Source organism: Phaenicophaeus curvirostris, chromosome Z (genome assembly GCF_032191515.1).
Source record: "Phaenicophaeus curvirostris isolate KB17595 chromosome Z, BPBGC_Pcur_1.0, whole genome shotgun sequence".
Classification (NCBI taxonomy): Eukaryota; Metazoa; Chordata; class Aves; order Cuculiformes; family Cuculidae; genus Phaenicophaeus; species Phaenicophaeus curvirostris.
In genome coordinates, this window is record NC_091431.1 from 73,850,110 (window position 1) to 73,869,156 (window position 19,047).

At 46.4% G+C, this 19,047-nt stretch overlaps 1 protein-coding gene across 3 annotated transcripts in view; it reads right to left on the minus strand.

Moving 5' to 3' along the window:
- ZBTB7C (zinc finger and BTB domain containing 7C) overlaps window positions 1-19,047 on the minus strand; it is a 143,190-nt gene that overhangs the window by 93,356 nt on the left and 30,787 nt on the right. The window contains exons 1-2 of one of the 3 annotated variants that reach the window (XM_069880989.1): window positions 17,380-17,485; window positions 3,731-3,829 (exon numbers count right to left, since the gene is read on the minus strand). The gene's annotated coding sequence lies outside the window, so the exon portion shown is untranslated. Of the gene's footprint in view, window positions 1-3,730; window positions 3,830-16,654; window positions 16,775-17,379; window positions 17,486-19,047 lie in introns of those variants that run through there. The other 2 variants (XM_069880990.1, XM_069880991.1) reach the window with 2 other exon arrangements.

Consider the following 19,047-nt stretch of genomic DNA (forward strand, 5'->3'; position numbering starts at 1 on the left):
CTTTGCTATGGTTGTGTGATTTCTAATTATTTTATCCCCAAGCCTTGCTCTGACGGATAGTTGTACATTTTCCAATGCCAAGTGACTTGTAAAGTGCCTTTAAAAAATACGCTGATCATTTCAGGTTCATTTTCAGTTCCTATGCAGATAATATTCTCGTATATGGCTTCGCTGGTGAAATATTATTATTATTAGAATAATAATAATAAACTCAATAGAATTTAAAAAGGAGAGCTCTATTTCTTACGACGATCCCAGTCTGATCTTGTAAACACCATATTTTCTCTTAAAAGTTGTTAAAGGACATAAATAGTTATCCAGATACGGATCTCTTAATAATGCAGTGCCTTTGGCTTGGCATTGCTCCCAGAACATTTTGCCTTTATCTATTCTTATTTTCATGTTAAAACACATTGAAGAGCAATTGGCCACGCTGAAAACTCAGGGGGACTTTGTGAGGGCCGGTGTGAAGCAACAGCAGAGACGCTGTTGCCTTGATGCTCTCTGGGGACACTGCCTGTACAAATCACACAACCACAGAATGGTTTGGGTTGGAAAGGACCTCAAGGATCATCGAGTTCTAACCCCCTGGCTTGTGCAGGGACACCTCCCACTGGATCAGGGGCTCCAAGCCCCATCCAACCTGGCCTTGAACCCCTCCAGGGATGGAGCAGCCACCACTGCTCTGGGCAACCTGGGACAGGGCCTCCCCACCCTCACAGGAAAATATTCCTTCCTGATATCTCATCTCAATCTCCCCTCTTTCTGCTGAAACCTGTTCCCCCTTGTCCTATCCTGAACAGGAATCCCCTGTTCCTTGTCCTGAACAACCCCAACTCTCTCAGCCTTTCCTCATATGGGAGGTGCTCCAGTCCTTCTGTCATCTTCACAGGCCCTTCTGGACTCACTCTAACAGATCCAATAGTCCTTCCTGCGCTGAGGACTCCAGAACTGGACTCAGGACTTCAGGTGGGGTCACAAAAGAGCAGAGCAGAGGGACAGCATCCCCTCCCTCGCCTTGCTGGCCACGCTGCTTTGGAAGCAGCCCAGGACACAGGTGGCTTTCTGGTCTGTAAGCACACTTTGCCACCTCATGCTGAGCTTTTCATCCACCAGCACACCAAGCCCTTCCCTTCAGGGCTGCTCGCAATACATTCTCTGCCCAGCCTGTAACTGGGTCTGGGATTTCCCCAACCCAGGTGCAGGACTTTGCCTTGTTGAATCATAGAATCATAGAATCACCAGGTTGGAAAAGACCCACAGGATCATCGAGTCCAACCGTTCCTATCAAACACTAAACCATGTCCCTCAGCACCTCATCCACCCGTGCCTTAAACACCTCCAGGGAAGGTGACTCAACTCTCTCCCTGGGCAGCCTCTGCCAGTGCACAATGACCCTTTCTGTGAAATACTTTTTCCTAATGTCCAGCCTGAATCTCCCCTGGCAGAGCTTGAGGCCATTCCCTCTCATCCTGTCCCCTGTCACTTGGGAGAAGAGCCCAGGTCGCTCCTCTCCACAACCTCCTTTCAGGTAGTTGGAGAGAGCAATGAGGTCTCCCCTCAGCCTCCTCTTCTCCAGGCTAAACACCCCCAGCTCTCTCAGCCGCTCCTCATAAGGCCTGTTCTCCAGCCCCCTCACCAGCTTTGTTGCTCTTCTCTGGACTCACTCAGAGCCTCAACATCCTTCTTGTGGTGAGGGGCCCAGAACTAAACACAGGATTCAAGGGGGTTCACACAGTCTCACCTCTCCAACCTGTCCAGATCCTTCTGGATGGCATCCCATCCCTCCAGCATGTCAACCACACCACACAGCTTGGTGGCATCAGCAAACCTGCTGAGGGTGCACAGCAGCAAAGATCAGCCCTTGGCTGATGACGTGTTGCAGGGGCAAAGGATGCGCCTACAGCCCAGGCTCCTCAACAGGATGATGTTTCATCTCTTACTTTACTCACCTGAAGGAACCTGTCTCTTCTCCTAATCACTGACCTAGATCAAATCCACATCTTGTATAAAAATTTGCATAGAACACATTTTGGGATGCTGGGGCAGGCTGCCTCCTGCCTGCCTAGCGCTGCCACCACTTTGCAGGTCCTAGTAGGACCTGTCACTAGCAACCGGCACCAGGGTGAGGGATGCAGACACAGGTCTGGTGGATGTTTGCTTGGTTATTTCCTTCCCCAGGATTTACACTGCACTCCGGTCAACTGGAAAACATCCATTTGACCTGTGACCTTTTTGTTTTAGTTACTCTCCAAGCTTTGACAGCAGTGGTTTAAACATAGAACATATGATCTTAAGCACCAAGAAAGCACCCCATCCCCACAAATTCACAGTGGATGGGGAAAAAATACAGCACCGTAGCCCTGACGGTGAACATATTTCTCTCTTCTCATTCTTCATTTTCCTCTCTTTCACATTCTGAGCCTGTTTTACCAGCTGTGTCTTCTCCTTCTCTATTGGAAATGTGAGCTTAGCTCCCCACCGCCCACCACATCATTCAAGGGAGAAGGATATGGGTTGGTTTCTTTTTTAATTCCCTGCACAAGGCCATGTATAGAGCATTTGAAATGGAGATTCTTAAAACAGGAAGCAACCCAGTCAAAGTCCTCAAGCCTGGGTCCTGAAAATGTCACTGCACAGAGCAGCAAGGGATGGAGAATAGCACTCTGTTCCCGCACAGAGAAAGGATGCTCTGCATAAACAGCCAATGACCTGCAATCTGCCCTCATGTCATCCTGATCTTGAGAGCTGGGCTTTAACTTCTGCTGAAATCCACGAGAAGCTCATTTGTATTAACGGATTTATTGGGGGAAAATATCCAAGAGATGGGGCTACACGTATAACCCTCTGTTGACCTACACTCTCATCAGCATAGAGAATTTTGTGAGGAATAGCAGCAAATCGCTCAGGAAGCCAACCCTGCAGGGAATCTTTCATTCTTGGTGTTTCAGAGTAACATCCACAGCATCCTGCTGGCTTCCTTCGTACTCCTCTTAAAACTCACCCCCAAGATCCTCGCTCCTCAAGCTCATACTCTGAGTTTGAGCTGGCCTTGCTGGGCTGGTAGAAAAAACCTTGCGTCAAATCTAGCCCATGCCCTGGCAGGCAAGACAATGGGCTGACACCACATCTCCATAAGGATGAAGAGCAGGGCACTGCTTGGCCTTAAGCCCTTTGATTTCCATCTGTCCACCTTGGAGCAAAGATCTGAAGTTTCTCAAAGGCACAACAGTGAAGCCAGATTAGGCGGAGAGAATGCAGCTGCTGTGAACCCAGGTTAATAAGATTTTCACAATTTATTTTTCTGCAGAAAATAGTTGCTAGATTTATTTTGAAAAGCAGGATCCTGCAGCTGTAGGTTTTGAGCCCTCCTTAAAAGTCTGAACTGAACAAGCATCCTTGCCAACAAATTCTAATTTTTTAAGCCTTTGATTTCTTCTGATGGGAGTGAAAAACTTTTATTTTTGGTTTGCTTTTACATCTTTCTGCCAGTTAACTTCAAAAGAACTTCCCAAGTAGAAATGCAAAGGACCTATGATGCTTTATGTTTGAGGGAACAGTCATTATTATTTTTTTATCAAGCCACTGATCTATGGAGTGACAACATTCAGAGGGGAAAGAAATCCATGCATTTGTGGGACAGACAACTAGGGATGCCAATTCAGATGGTCTGCATAGCCCGGAACATCAAATTTCACCCATTAACCAGACAGAGAATTAGAATAATTACCTAGGGACTGATCTTGAAAGGTGCTGTGTGCAGTCAAGTGGTCTCCACTCCCATAGAGGTCAGTATCACAGGGGCTCTCAGCAGGGTCAGCCTTGGAGCCTGGAGAAAACAAGATAGGTTTGTCTTAGTTCAGTCTTTTGTAAAAAAAACCTATAAAACCTATAATTAAAAGAACCTGCATTCCAGCTCCATGCGCTCGTCCCATATTCCTGCATGGGGAGCTAACGCAAGGTTCACGCAGAGTGTGGCTGGTGAGATGCTCTTCAACCCAGAAGCATTCTCTGCAGATCACAGATAGATGCCTGCAGCACACGAGAGAGAAACTGGACCACCACACGTGTGTCCACAGAGCTGCAGGCCACATCTAGGAATACCAGGATGATGCTCCTCAGGAGTACTGCCTTTATCCAAGCCATTACATGCGGCCGCATACAATATCAACACCGTCCCAGAGCTAACGCACCTTACTGGCAGAAGGCAGACTCCAGGGTTGCCTTGCCAACCTCATGGGAAGTGATAAACCTGGAGATAAAAGATAAGTTTGCCATGTTTTCGGGAAGGAAGCCTAGGAACACCCCTTCATGCTCAATCAGCTGACAGTTGCCAGCCCCGGGCAGGCGTAGCTGTGCCAAGAGCAGGGTGAAAGGAGGGAAGAGGATGATGGGGACAAGATGACAGCACTTTTCTCCACACAGCCCTTTGTTTTGGGAGGTCCCTGGAGATGCTTGGCTTGGGGTGGCCAAGTCCTTCTTCTTTCCCTAAAAGGGAAACGGATGAGGGAAGGAAAACAATGTTCTCTCCTCACTTGCCTAATGGAAGAAGAAAAGCACAGTGATCCTTTCCAAAAATGTCTTTTGAGGAACGATTGAGCCTGAAGGCCCAGTATTTCTGGTTTATTTATTTTTGGATGAACTCCAGCCTGGCAGTGCCTTTCTGTCCTTCTTCCAGGCTCTTACAGGACTTGCCCACAGCTACACAGCTTGCACAGACCCCAAATCCATCTGGGGATTTAGCAACCAACACCTCGCAGAGGTGCTCACCAAGGGTGAGGTTCCTCCATCAGACCCCATCACTAGCAAGCCTTGGCCACAGGGTGCAAGGGACAAAGGGGCATCACCCACCCGTAGCCCTGGTGCAGTGCAATTATTCACAGGAAAAGTCTGCCACAGCCTAATCCCACTCCAAACTGGGACCAAAACCTACTAAAAATCCACCAATCCCACTCCAAACTGGGACCAAAACCAGCATCAGACCCTTCAATGTTCAGCGGCTGTGGTTGCTGCAAGCAGAAGGGGATTTCTTCCATGCTGACTGCTCATGGAAAGTCCCCGACTGGCCCACAACTGTGGAAAAAATGGAAAATATAACTTTAATACCAAGTTGGTGGCAGGCTGTCTATTTTTCTCTCCTGTGACTAGTTACCATGGATAGATTTCTGAGGTCGGCCCTGCAATTGTTCACTGCACTGCTCCTATTAAACAGAGGAGGAGCAAATCATCCCATTCATGCTGTACTTTAATTTCCAGAAATTCTTTATTCATTTGTTTGCTTAAATTATTTCTCTCATTTAAAGAAACAACGCAGTCTTACAAAGCGAGGGCCCAAATCTCTCGAGTAACCCTGCTGTGGTTCATTACTTCTGTGCTAGTTAACAAGGCCAGTAATTTTCCTAAGGTTTAATAGAAAACCTGCTTTCCAGAATGCAGAGAGGCGGGATATTTTTACAAACTCACTGCTGTATTCCAGTCGTGTTGCAGGTGAGTGACATCCTAGGCAAGGAACAGGTCCTCCTCAGGGGTGCTGTATAAAAGTAGGTACCTTGTGTAGAGCTCTGTTCATCCAGAGGGCTGAAGGTCTCCAGAGAGAACTTACAGCAGCCTTTCAGCACTTAAAGGGGTCTATAGGAAAAGTGGGGAGAGCCTCTTTATCAGGGAGTGCAGGGACAGGATGAGGAGGAATGGTTTGAAGCTGAAAGAGGGGAGATTGAGATGAGATCTCTCAAAGAAATATTCTCCTGTGAGGGTGGGGAGGCCCTGGCCCAGGTTGCCCAGAGCAGTGGTGGCTGCCCCATCCCTGGAGGGGTTCAAGGCCAGGTTGGATGGGGCTTGGAGCCCCTGATCCAGTGGGAAGTGTGGCAGGGGGGTTGGAACTGGATGGTCTTCCAGGTCCCTTCCAACCCAAACCATTCTACGATTTTATGAAGGTACCATAGCCTGAGCTTTCTTCACCCAAAGCCACATCCCTCAGCTGCAGCAGGGGCCCTGGACATCCCTGTCTCTCCTCTGAGCCTTACATTGCTCAGACCACAGCTCCACTTCGAAACAGGCTCCCGAAGCATCACAGACCTCATGCTACAGTGCAGATTGGTTTATCACAGCATGCTGGGATGACGTAGATGGTACTGGAGCTTTAGATCTGACACCTCCCTGAGGTGGGTGTGCTGGAAGACGTAGGCATACAGAGCCCGTTTTGCTACTGATGCAGAATCCAAAGTAAACATGACACCTGCCGATTTCCTGACCATAAACTGCCCTTGTCATTAGTTTTACTAACCTCTTTCCAGGACTAAATCTGAACAAATTAAAATAAACACAGAGCAGAGCTTGTGGAAAACAAGCAAACGCAAACTGTATTTATATGTATATATGTGTGTCTCAGACCAATAAAGCTCTATTGAGAAGCACATGCAGGTGAAACGCGCCCTATGCTGGGTGAGAAGCTGGCAACGCTGCCTTCTCTTTACAAGGACATTTGCCCTACAAGCGCCTCTGCAGCTCCTTGATATTATTTTGACAATAGGATTTGTCAAGGCAACAGCTACAGATGTTTGCACAGAGTCTTCTTGCTTATCCAGTGATAACACTGCATGCCTGGGACAGCCGAACAAATCATACCGCATAAATAATAAATATATGGCTCGGTTATTCAGAAGGAGGTGGTGAGCAATCCAGAGATTCCCACAGACTGCCTGCTGTGAGGAAGGAAACAAGAAAATGCCCTGACCTAAGCAGGGGTGAGTCTCACACACACACAGATCACAGGGAGATCACAGGAGCTGTTTGCAGATCACTTACTGGATATGAATAATTCAAGCAGAAGCGGCTGGAAGTGGAGCTCACCACCAGTGCTTTGGCAAGTTTTGTTTTATTGAGCAAGGCAAAGAAAGCCCCAACCAAAATACTTAGCCAAGTGTTGCCAGTGTCGTGACTTTACTGTGCATCTTGTGATATACAGCATTTTACCAGATCCCCAGCTGATGAGGAGCATCATTTCTCTTTCTCCTCCATTCAATTTGTGAATATTGGGCTGGGTACAGGGGAAAACGATGTAATTTTTTGAAACCTTTAGGACCCACCAGCAGTCCACAGCATAATCATACAAATAATAGAATCACACAATAGTTTGTGCAGGAAGGCACCTTAAAGGTCCCATCTGGTCCAACTCTCCTGTAATCAGCAGGGACACCCTCAACTCCATCAGGTTGCTCAGAGCCCCATTCAACTTGACATGGGATGCCTCCACCACCCCTCTGGGCAACCACCAAAATTTCTTCCTTTTATCTGGTTTCAATCACTCCTTTTCGAGTTCAAAACCATTCCCCCTTATCATAATGCTTCAGTCCATTCAGAGAAGTTTGTCACTATCTTTCTTATAAGCCCCCTTTAAGTAATGGAAGACTGCAATAACATCTCCCTGCAACCTTCTCTTCTCCAGGTTCCACAATCATAAGTCTCTTAGCATGTCCTCACAGGAGAAGCGTTCCAGCCCTTGGATCATTTCTGTGGCCTCCTCTGGACCCACTCCAGCAGATCCATGTCTGAGAATTCCAGAGCCAGTAAAAAATGACGAAAAAAGGCAGAGAGAGTAAAGACAGATGGTGGCAGTCAAACACAACTTTGGTGCAACCTGAAGAAATCCAAAACTCATCCCCCTGGAAGGACATTGTCATGTATTGATTGCCAACATGAAGATGATTGTGGTCCAGTATCGAGGGGCAGCTCGACCCACACAGGGTCAGAAATGGGACACTGCACCCCAGAAAAACAGCAGAATTAAGCAGGGATATGACAGAGAGGACTCTGCCTTAGCAGGAGTTCCAAAGGCTCCCATTGGAAAGACATTCTCCACTGCTCCTGACATGCTCTGGGATTTGGAACCCTTTGGGAATTCCTGTCCTGTATCCACAGACGTACGTTGTCCTGCTTTGTTTCAATCCTATGCACTGCACAGCAGCCAGGCCTGGATTGGACCCCAAAACCAGACACCAAGCTCTTCTCCAGAAGAACGGAAAGAAAATGGCTGTGATGATCACATACCTAGTCCCAGTCCCCTCGCATAAAACCTATTTCTGGATATTGATGCAAACCATATTCTTGTCAGGCTGAGAGAGTTGGGGTGGTTCAGCCTGAAGAAGAGGAGGCTCCAAAGAGATCTTAGAGCAGCTTCCAGTACTGAAAGGGGCTCCAGGAAAGCTGGGGAGGGGCTCATGATCAGGGAGTGCAGTGATGGGATGAGGGGGAGCAGTTTTAAGCTGAAAGATGGAAAATTTAGATAAGATTTTAGGAAGAAATGTTTTCCCGTGAGGGTGGTGACACACTGGCCCAGGTTGCCTAGAGATGTCAAGGTATGCCCCTCCTTGGAGGTGTTCAAGGACAGGCTGGATGGGGCTTGGAGCCCCTGATCCAGTGGGAGGTGTCCCTGCCCATGGCACGGGGTGGAACTGGATGGGGTTTGAGGTCCCTTCCAATCCAAACCGTTCTATGGTTCCATGATTCTAAATTGCATGAAATATATCTGACACAAAACCACAGTGACAGCATAAGTGAATATGGTATATTCACCCAAGATCTCAGCACAAAAGTCCTGATAAATTTGGTTCTCAAGGTAAACCATGTAAAAAGCATCCAGGTGTCCCAAGCCAGGTGCAGCCTTTGATGTTACCAGGAAACAAGTCTATGCTTTCAATTTGTCCTTGAACATAAAAGCATTGAGTCTATCCACACTTTCTCCCATTTTTAAACTATTTAAGATTCATCTTCTGCATTAAAAACATCATTCAGCACCATTGCCCATAGCATCCTTAATCTAGAAAGCTCAGCCTGGAAGTGACACCTCACTGGTATCTAGTACAGATGCTCTATTACCCATATCAAGAAAATTTTACTTCATTCTTCAGTATAAACTGAATATCTCTGGTAGGAAACCCATTTCTTGCCACACGCTAGAGAGGTCTTTATAGACTGAGCACAGGCCACATATGACACACTGCCACCTTACCCTAAAATAATTCCTTGGCCACACACCGCATCTGATCTCAAGGGTTCTGGGTTCCCCATCCTTGTTTTTTCATTCCATCAGAAAAAACAACCAATTAATAAATGTGTGACAGATGTTCTTTGAAAGAGATATCATGTCCTCAAAACACAAGATGATGAAAGGAGTAACTGAGTAGATTAGACTGACCAGAAAAGCAAGGATTGTGGCATGACAGTGGAAAGCGTAGCTTTAAATCTTCCTCTGATACTTATGATGATTTTATTTACATATCAAACTGTGTGCCAACTAGCTGTATATAAAACTATGATGAAATTACACTGTGTGTCTCACCAAAGTGAAGAAACACCTGGGCTGGGCTGCATAATCACACTTCACTCTGTCCCTCCAGGTCTTCCTGTTCTAGCTCCTAATGATCGTGTACTATTTCTCAATAACACAGAGAACAACGTGCATCTTTTGCAATTATATAGATGTATACGCAACATTTCCACATACCATGAGCTACTTTGTGTGTGCTGGGACCTCTGCATCTCCCATGGCCATTTCAGGATCATTATTTTTTCACTCTCCTCCAGGTAGTTATATCTGCCTGTCATCCCTTGCCTCAGATTATCACCTCCTTAGGGCAAGCTTTGTCTCTGTTGAGGCTTCCTGCAACCCCATATGAAAGTGGGGATCCTGCTTCAAGGTCTATAGGTGGCATTGGGATGCAAACAATAATAGAGATGCACGCTCTCATTTTACACATCAAGAGGAGCATGGGGATGTAATAGCCTGGTCCTGGAACTGCACCATGTGCCTCAAGTGTGCCTTGGAAAGGGTGTGCACTTGTAGTCAAACTAGCTGACTGAATGAGGTCTTTGTGCTCTGCCAGATATTGGCAGAAGGCAGCATGCAAAGTTGGAGCCTACGGCCCCGTCTACAGTCACAGCGCGTACTGGTTACAGACAGCACTGTCTGAAGATTGGCCAACCACGCTGCCCATGCAGGCAGGAAAACGACTGCGGAGAAGAGGCAAACAGGGCTGGGGTTGGTGCTCCTCCTGGTTTTGTCTAGACGAGGAGCACTGGTGCAGGTCCCCATAGAACTAAACCAGGTAGCTGTGTGATCCCAGCCCACCCCAACACCTGAATTCGGCAGTTCTATCCCTTTTCAGTACTTGGAAATGAAAATGGGACTTAACACATCATGTTGTTAGGATGGTTGTGCCTCAGCTATGTCCCCCTTCCTCTCTTGCTGTCTTCACTAACCTGCCTCTTTTACCCACAGTCACGTTATCTTCCATGGTTGTCTACACATCCAAACCACTGCTCAGGGCCCCCCAAAATAGTATTTCTGCTCCCTCCCAGCTGCTTTTTGCTGTGGTGCCTGGGGAGGATTCGTTCTCCACAGCTCCACTGTGAAACAAGACATCAACGGGATCAACTGCTACCATGGGCAATTGTACCATCTTCTGATAACTAGCAGTCTCCCTCCACTCACCTAGAGCCACCAAATTAAGCTGGCAGGAGGTCCAAGACAAGGAAAGAGAGATGATTTCCCTGCAACAGATGGTGGATTTACACAACTCACTGAAGGTCTTGCAGGAGCAAGCACACGTTGCTCTCCAGATAGACTGAATGATCCACTAGGATTAATAGAGAGATGCACAACTACAGGATCAGGAAATTCCCACTGCTGGAAACAGGACTTCTTTTATCAATTAGATCAAGCGAAGGACCTCATACCACATATTTCTTGCCACTGCCACTGTGAGTATTAGTTTTGCAGGTGACTTATAGCACCAAGCAAGGGCAGCATCATTGAACCTCAGATACTGGACAGAGACACATCAAAAGAGTTCCCATCTTGGATGGGTGGGACAGACACGTTGTGGGAAGCATTTTACTGGTGGAAAAGTGTCACCCAGACACCATGTAAGACACGCGGCAGAGAAAAGCTGTGCCCAGCATGAGAATAAAGCCCTGATCTCCTGAGTCCCCCTTCCAGTTCCTAGTGACGCCTCTGTCCTCAGTGTTTGATAGACAGTGCTCCTGACTGTCTCCCCTGTAGCTCATACACCAATGTACCTTGGGAAACATCTTTGTCCACATGGAAATCTTGCCCAGGTGGGAAATGAAAACATTGGACACGAATGGAGGAGCTGTAACGCTCTGGGATAGCCAGAAATCCCAGATGTGCTCAGCTCCACAGCATTCAGTGTGCATGGGACACACCACTGAAGCGAAGCGGGAAGCAACACTCCTGTTCATGCACCCACAATACTATTTACCTTCCTGATGATCTTGTGATACCACTTTTGGGTTGGGATTGATGTTAACCACTCTGAGCTCTCTCTGTGGATGTGCCACCAAGCAGCTCTTCCAGGAAAATCCCAGACATAAACAAGCCATCCCTAGATATGATGGCAGCCAGGAATGAGCCTGCATTCCTTGGAATCATTTTTTTCACTGAATTGAGGCAGCAACTTTCACTAATTTGAGCGATTAGGCACATATTCAGGCATAAAATATTAGTATGAGAACAAATCAAAGGCAGCTTTGCTGGCTGGGCTTCTGCTTAGAATTCAACACATTAAAAAAATAAAAAAAAAGAAGAAAAAATAAAAAAGGTTTTTATCTATTCAAGTACGTATGAAAAGGTATAAATTCCTGCCTGACTGCAGCACTTGGCCTCGCTGCGCTGGTAATTGGAACCAGCGTGCTCTGCTTCCTGGGCGTCCCATTCACAAGTGCGAGAGGGAAGCATTCAATTTTTCAATAGGAAATTTCATCGCTAGAAAACAATCCACCTTCCCTGCCTCCAAAGAAAAAACAGAGGGCGAGTTCTCTCCCTGACCACAGTTTCAGCTCACTGCCAGTCACAGCCAGAGCTGCTGGCAGGCAGGAGGAAAGGCTGCAGCACCAAATCCGCAAACCATCCCAAAGCCAACACCACGAGCTCAGTGGTTTTTTTTTTCTTGTAAACACACTGAGTCCTTTTATTTTTCTTTGGGATTGCTCAGAGGTCCACATGGCAACTTTTAGCTTCATAACCACATGGGCTAAACAATCCCAGATTTTGTCATGACCATTTTCCTTACAGTTTTAGCTTTCCACCCATTTCCAGAACTGGGACTTCATGGGAAGTACACACATGTACTTAAGGGCTATGCTAACATGGAAGAGGATATTTTCCACAGAGATTTCCCCAGAGACAGAGCACACTTTAAGTCTATTTTTATGAGCTTGGGACACCCTCAGCCATATTAAACTGAGCAAAAAACACCTCACACCAACAGTTTTTTAAATAATATTTTTTTAAATTCTTTTTAGTTCCTAAAATTGTTCAGGAATTTAGGAAGTTCAGGAATTAGAGAAGTTAAATAAGGCTTCAAGACCACAAAAACCCATGAGAAACTCCAGCAGGACTCAAGAAAGAAACGTAATAGTCAGAGGGGCCAAACAGCCAATGGCAGATGAAATGCAGCGCTGACCACCAGAAAAACAGTGCAAAACAACTTCTGATACTGGTTACTGTATGGATTAAGCTTCAGTATTAAATAGACTCAGAAGCAATCATCCTGTGTTTCTGTATCAGTAGTGCATATTTTAAAATCAAAATTTACTTCTACTTTTATTTGGAAAGATATTTTCCTTCATTATTTATGTATTTTAAAGCATTAACTAATAGTTCCCACCACAGAATCTTAGAGTCATAGAATGGTTTGGATTGGAAGGGATCTCAAAGCCCATCCAGTTCCACTCCCTGCCGTGGGCAGGGACATCTCCCACTGGATCAGGGGCTCCAAGCCCCATCCAACCTGGCCTTGAACACCTCCAGGGATGGGGCAGCCACAGCTTCCCTGGGCAACTTGAGCCAGGGCCTCACCATCCTCACAGGAAAACATTTCTTACTAAGATCTCATCTAAATCTTCTATCTTCCAGCTTAAAACTGCTCCACCTCATCCTGTCCCTGCACTCCCTGGTCATGAGCCCCTCCCCAGCTTGCCTGGAGCCCCTTTCCATACTGGAAGCTGCTCTAAGTTCTTCTCGGAGCCTTCTCTTCTCCTTGCTGAACAACTCCAACTGTCTCAGCCTGTCTTTGGATGGGAGGTGCTCCAGCCCTCCTTTCCCATGGTACCTCTGGAAAAGCTTTGTCATGGGGCTGTTCCTGACTGATAAAAAGTCTCTTACCCCTTGTGCAGCATTCTTAGGGTACTTTTAGATGTATTTAGGGTACCTTTTGCTGCCGTGAGCTGACTGGCAAAGAGAATTTCAGAAGCAGGTGTGCGTGACTGAGAGTGCAAACCTGGACTTGTGATCGATGACAGGAGGTGGGTGGGCAGGTAAAGCTGAGGGCAGCAACTGGAGTAGAATAAGCAAAGCCTAGCACAAAGTCAGCATGGACTTACATGGAATGCTGGATATTTTGGGAGCCCACTTGCTGTTCCACCACTCCAGTAGGACACCATCCTAAGAAACCAGGGAACATCTCCCCCAAGCCTATGCTAAGCTGGGCACAGGATGCTTTACACAGCCTCGAAGGAAGACATAAAGGATCATAGAATCAGAGAATAACCAGGTTGGAAGAGACCCACAGGATCATCGAGTCCAACCATTCCTATCAAACATTAAACCATGCCCCTTAGCACCTCATCCACCTCGTCCCTTAAACCCCTCCAGGGAAGGTGACTCAACCCCCTCCCTGGGCAGCCTCTGCCAGTGCCCAATGACCCTTTCTGTGAAAATTTTTTTCCTAATGTTCAGCCTAAATATAGCATCAAAGCACTGAAATGGCCCTCAAGAAGTCTTCTGGTTCACTCCTAGTCCAAAGAAAGGACATCCAAGGATGCATGGGAGATGCTTCTCTAATTCAGGACTGCAGCTCCAAAACACAGGTCCTGGTGTTTCACCAGCATTTTCTTTAGAGGTTCTTTACTCCCCCAAGTATCCGCTCTTCATGGGAACATCCATCATCGGACCCTGCCACCTCCTCAACAAGCCAAGAAAGTCAGGGAACACTTTATCTCTACTGGACTCCATCATGGCTTTTACAAGCAAGGCTTGGATCATCTTGTTTGCTCCAAGCCCTAATCCAGACCTTAAGAGCAGAACTTATTACTCTCCTAAATCCCAACAAATGGAAAGCAAGCATCTATTTTTGCAAGCCAGGATCACCTTTGTTGAGAGGCCACCAAGGCTCTTCCTGGAGTTATTAACCGCAATGGCCAAAATACATTCCACCTCTGCTCCTCTCCTGCCTCTTCAAGGGCAGCACTCGAGCTGCAGTGCTGATTGTCCTATTGTTCCACAAAGTGGTTCCTCTCTAGCAAATTGAACACTGAGAGCCATCAGAGAGAGCCCCAGACAAAGGAACCAATGCCTGTTTCCGGGTTTATTAGAGGGAAACAGAAAGAAACCTCTTGTAGAATCTTCATGGCACTTAACATGACAGCTGGAAATAATGAATAGGACAAAACAGAGCAAAGATGATTTAAATCAGGCAACTTTTGGAAAGCGGTGTTCACTTAGGCTTCCAAAGGAGAATTGTAATTTCTCGTCTGTACACACACACACAAAAAAAAAAAATCCCTTTTCAGGTGCTCTATAGAACATTTGTTCAATTTGCCAGAGAACATTGCATCCCTTCCATTAGGAGATGGAAAAGGTACAAATGAGCAACATCAGTTGTGGTTCAGCAATCCTTAAACAAAAACAGCCTTTAATTTCTATCCACTGTCAAAAGTTCAGAGACCTGTAGGTAGAGATTTACACATGCACGTTCCAGAAATCAATACACAGCTCCTCCAAAGACTTGTGGATGAGAGGGGCCCCGCTCCAGCTCATGGGATTTGACCCAGATAGATTGAAAGAGGCTCTGAAGAAACTTAAATGCTGTCTCATGCCAGTCCTTGCTCAACGGGACGAGTATGGGGCTCATTTTCAGTAAAAGGAATCTCTTATCTGTACCCATCCCCTTGATCCTGCCCACGCTGCCTGGCAGCACACTTCAGGATTCACCCCTTTTCTGATGCTACATCTTCTTCTAGATTTAGACCCAGATGAAATAACTCTCAGTAAGTCCTGGTATGAGAGGAACCACGGGCATCTGCTCTGGGCTCCCTGCAGCTTCTCAACTCAAACAAAGCATTCCCAGGGGCTCCGGCCACTTGAGATGGGCAGGCTTGGCTTCACCCCTCCATTCTGTCCCTCCTAGGAAACGTCACTTTCACCAGCACGGAGCAACATCACTGCTGAACTGAAACAGCGCCACGAGAGCCACTTTCCTTTGCTGTGGCAAGCAGCTCCCAAGTGGTTTGCCCCTTATATTTGCTGCCATCTCCATAGCTACTGCTCAAAGCATCCCTGTTTGCTGTCAAGACCCCAACAGCATGGAGCATGACTTCCCATGTGCCAGGACCTTCCTGAGTCTCTCTCCTCATCATCCTCATTTCATCTTTCCATCTTTGCAGGCACACTGCTTCAGTTTTATGACCTGAAACACCACACAAAGGAGCTCCTAAGCATCTGAGGATGTGGCCACGCAAATCCCGCACTCATCACTGACAGATAAAAGCCTGTTTAAAATGGGTCCCCATGCATGGAGCACCCCCTGGAAGCACCTTTGCAATGATAGGTGCTTCATGCCCTCCTTGTAGCCCTCAAGGTACAAGATTGTTGCCCTGTTTGGCCACCCCAAGCCTTAAGACATCATAGCAGCAGTGGTGGGACTCAGCCTGGCAACGAACACTCCGGGCACTCAAAGAGAAGAGATTTCACATCAGCTCCCAGGAGAAAAAGAAGTTACAAAAAGGGGGGAAAAATAAAAGGAAAAGGAAAAAAAATGAAAGGCACAACATAAAAAAGAAGAAAAATAAAAAGGCAAAGGCAAAAAAAAGGAAAAGGGAAAAACGGGGAAAGAAGGAAAAAGGGGGGAAAGAAGGAAAAAGGGGGGAAAGAAGGAAAAAGGGGGGAAAGAAGGAAAACGGGGGGAAAGAAGGAAAACGGGGGGAAAGAAGGAAAACGGGGGGAAAGAAGGAAAACGGGGGAAAGAAGGAAAAAGGGGGGAAGAAGGAAAAAGGGGGGAAGAAGGAAAAAGGGGGGAAAGAAGGAAAACGGGGGGAAAGAAGGAAAACGGGGGGAAAGAAGGAAAACGGGGGGAAAGAAGGAAAACGGGGGAAAGAAGGAAAAAGGGGGGAAGAAGGAAAAAGGGGGGAAGAAGGAAAAAGGGGGGAAGAAGGAAAAAGGGGGGAAGAAGGAAAAAGGGGGGAAAGAAGGAAAAAGGGGGGAAAGAAGGAAAAAGGGGGGAAAGAAGGAAAAGGGAGTGGAAAAACAGAATGAAAAATAATGAAAATCAATAAAAAAAGAAAAAATATAGAAAAATAAAGAGAAAGAAGGAAGGAAAACAAAAGGGAGTGAAAAAGGGGGGAATAAAAAGGAGAAAGAAACAAAAAGAGGGGGAAAAGGAGACAAAAAAGAAAAGGAAAAAGAAAAAAGGGAAAAGAAAAATGAAAAAGAGAAAGCCAGCAAGCATCAAAATCTAGAAAATTTATAGTTCCCAGATACTAAGGGAACAACCTCAAGCCATTTCTTAAAAAGTCCAAGTCCCTCTTAATAAGATGCCTAACAGTCTGTGAATTATACAGCCATAAAACTTCTACTTACATGTGACATTTGCTGGTAGGAATAAATCAGGGCTCAGAAAAGAGGAGACACTTCGGAGTTCAATGGATATTATCCTAACTCCAACCGTATTAGTGGTGGTCTGAATGCAGGACATTGTCATCCAGACAAACAGACGATGTTCATAACCAATGGTAATTTGTAGGACGCATAATTTGCTGCTACTAAAATAGCACAGCATGTGGGTTTTTTGCCCTTTTTAGTATATAGTCGTGTCGTTTCTTTTGGCTTGTTGAAAGAAATCTGCTCCGCATAAGCGGAGTGAGAGCTCAGACCTTCAGCAGCTCATGCAAAACAGGTGGCCAGGCATCAGGGGAAATGCAGCTTTTTTGAAAAAGCTAATAAAATAAACAGATGATTATAGAAAATGGAGATGAAACCGGCTTCTTTTTCCAAAGCAGAAAGTCACAGACAAATTAAGTTTAGACTGAGTAAGCGCTGATTGAAAACACACCCTGCCACCACCTCTCTGAGTTTTACCAACACACAGAGTTTTCACCGGAAAAAATATTTAGGAAGAGTCACCTGCTCAGGTCCAATCAGCCCCCAAGACCACAGCTGGATGCAAAGATCAGCTGCTCTGGATGTTGGCTTAACATCAACCAGGATGGGGGCTCCTGAAAGTCAGGTGAAGATAGACTCGCTGTCTTAAGCCTTCATCCCTGCCATCATCATCTCCCCATCAGACCAGAGCACACAGCACTTACACGAAAGTTGAAATTTGGATCTGGTTAAGTCCCAATCCTTTAATTTTCCATGGGGGAAACGTTAGGAGGTCTCTCTCCTGCATACTCCAAGGCGATTCTCTTAAACTTTTGGTTATTTCATGGTGGATTCAACAGAAAAAATAAAATTGAAGGGAAAAAAAAATAAAGCAAATACCCACCCCAGAAAATAAATGCCTGTATCCCTAACAAAGCGGCAGGGTGGAGCCAGCACACCCTTATATTTAGCTGCAGGCAAAGCCTTAAAGTTGTAGTACATTTATTTCCCATGAATCATATCAAAGCTGCAAGATTAAGAAAACCCAAACTCCTCCTGTCTGTCCCATTCTGTCTCCCATGGGGAATACCTGGACTGTTGTTAACACCGTTTTATTGTTATTTTCTGAGCTCGGGAGGTTTGGGATGGATCAGAGGCTCCAACAAGTTCAGCTGAAGTTACCTCAAGCTAAAGTAAATGCAGTTTCCTGCAAGCCTGAGTTATCAATTTATTTTTTTTTTACAGCGGAAAAAGTAGTTAGCAGGTCCCTCAACTCTCCGTAGCTCGTTTTTCCCTTCCAGCTTCCGTGCCTGTTTGTGTTGACATCCACACATCGGCCCTCTGCAATGCCTTTGACTCTTACCTGCCAAAGCCCATCTGCAGAGGGCACGATGTGCTGGGATGTCCAACACAAACAGGCACGGAGAGGAAGGGAAAACAGGAGCTACGGAGAGTTGACGGGACCTGCCTCCGTCCCCTCCTGAGACTGCATCCACTCCTAACTGCCCCACTGCCTCCCTCTTGGCCATTGAGACTCCCTTTCACTTCCAGGCGATGCCAAGTGCTGGGGCACCGCGGCAGATGTCGCATGCGGAATCGCAGCCTCCTTTGCCAAAGCGCAGGGACAGCAGAAGGTTCTTCCAGCCCATAAAAATTAGCATCTGCACTTTGCCACTCGCACAGCTGTACCATGACAGCAGGGTCTGGAGCCAGGGTTATCTATGGGGACATCGTTGGGAAAAGGGAAATTAAGTCCATCACACCATAACAGAAGCTGCCACTGACCTTCCAGAGAACCTTACACAAGCTTTGGGGAAAAATCTTAGAGGAAAGAATGGGAAATTTTACCTTTCTTAGTATTTACCCTTCAACTTTCCTGCAAAGCTGAGTGCAGAAGAGTGCCTGAAAACCCTCAAAAGAAATCAATCATTTTCTTCCTGAGCTATTATCTACAGAATTATTCAGGTTATTCATCCACTCATTTTTCCTTCATTCCATCAAAAGGGTCATTCCCTCAGCAGTCATAACACCTCAGAGCAGGACAACCCACCAGACCCCTGCCAGGAGGATCCGACACTCCAGCATTGCTGAGTTAACCCTGCTTGAGACAACGAAATATGAAAGCATCAACCACACCCTCACATGAAAACCAGTCAGCACTTCCAGGAAAGACATCTGCTCCCTTTCACTGATGTTTAAGCAAATATTGACCACAAAGTCTAGTTTTTTTTTCACGCATTTTAAGAAAATACTGACAATATTTCTTCTCGCACGTTCCACGGGTAGGGACTGCCATCCTTCCTGCAGCTCTCACCAGGGGACAGGGAGGTCCTCTGCAGAAAGGCAACACGCCGCTGTGGCTTCCCACCCTGTCAGCATCATTTCCTACATCA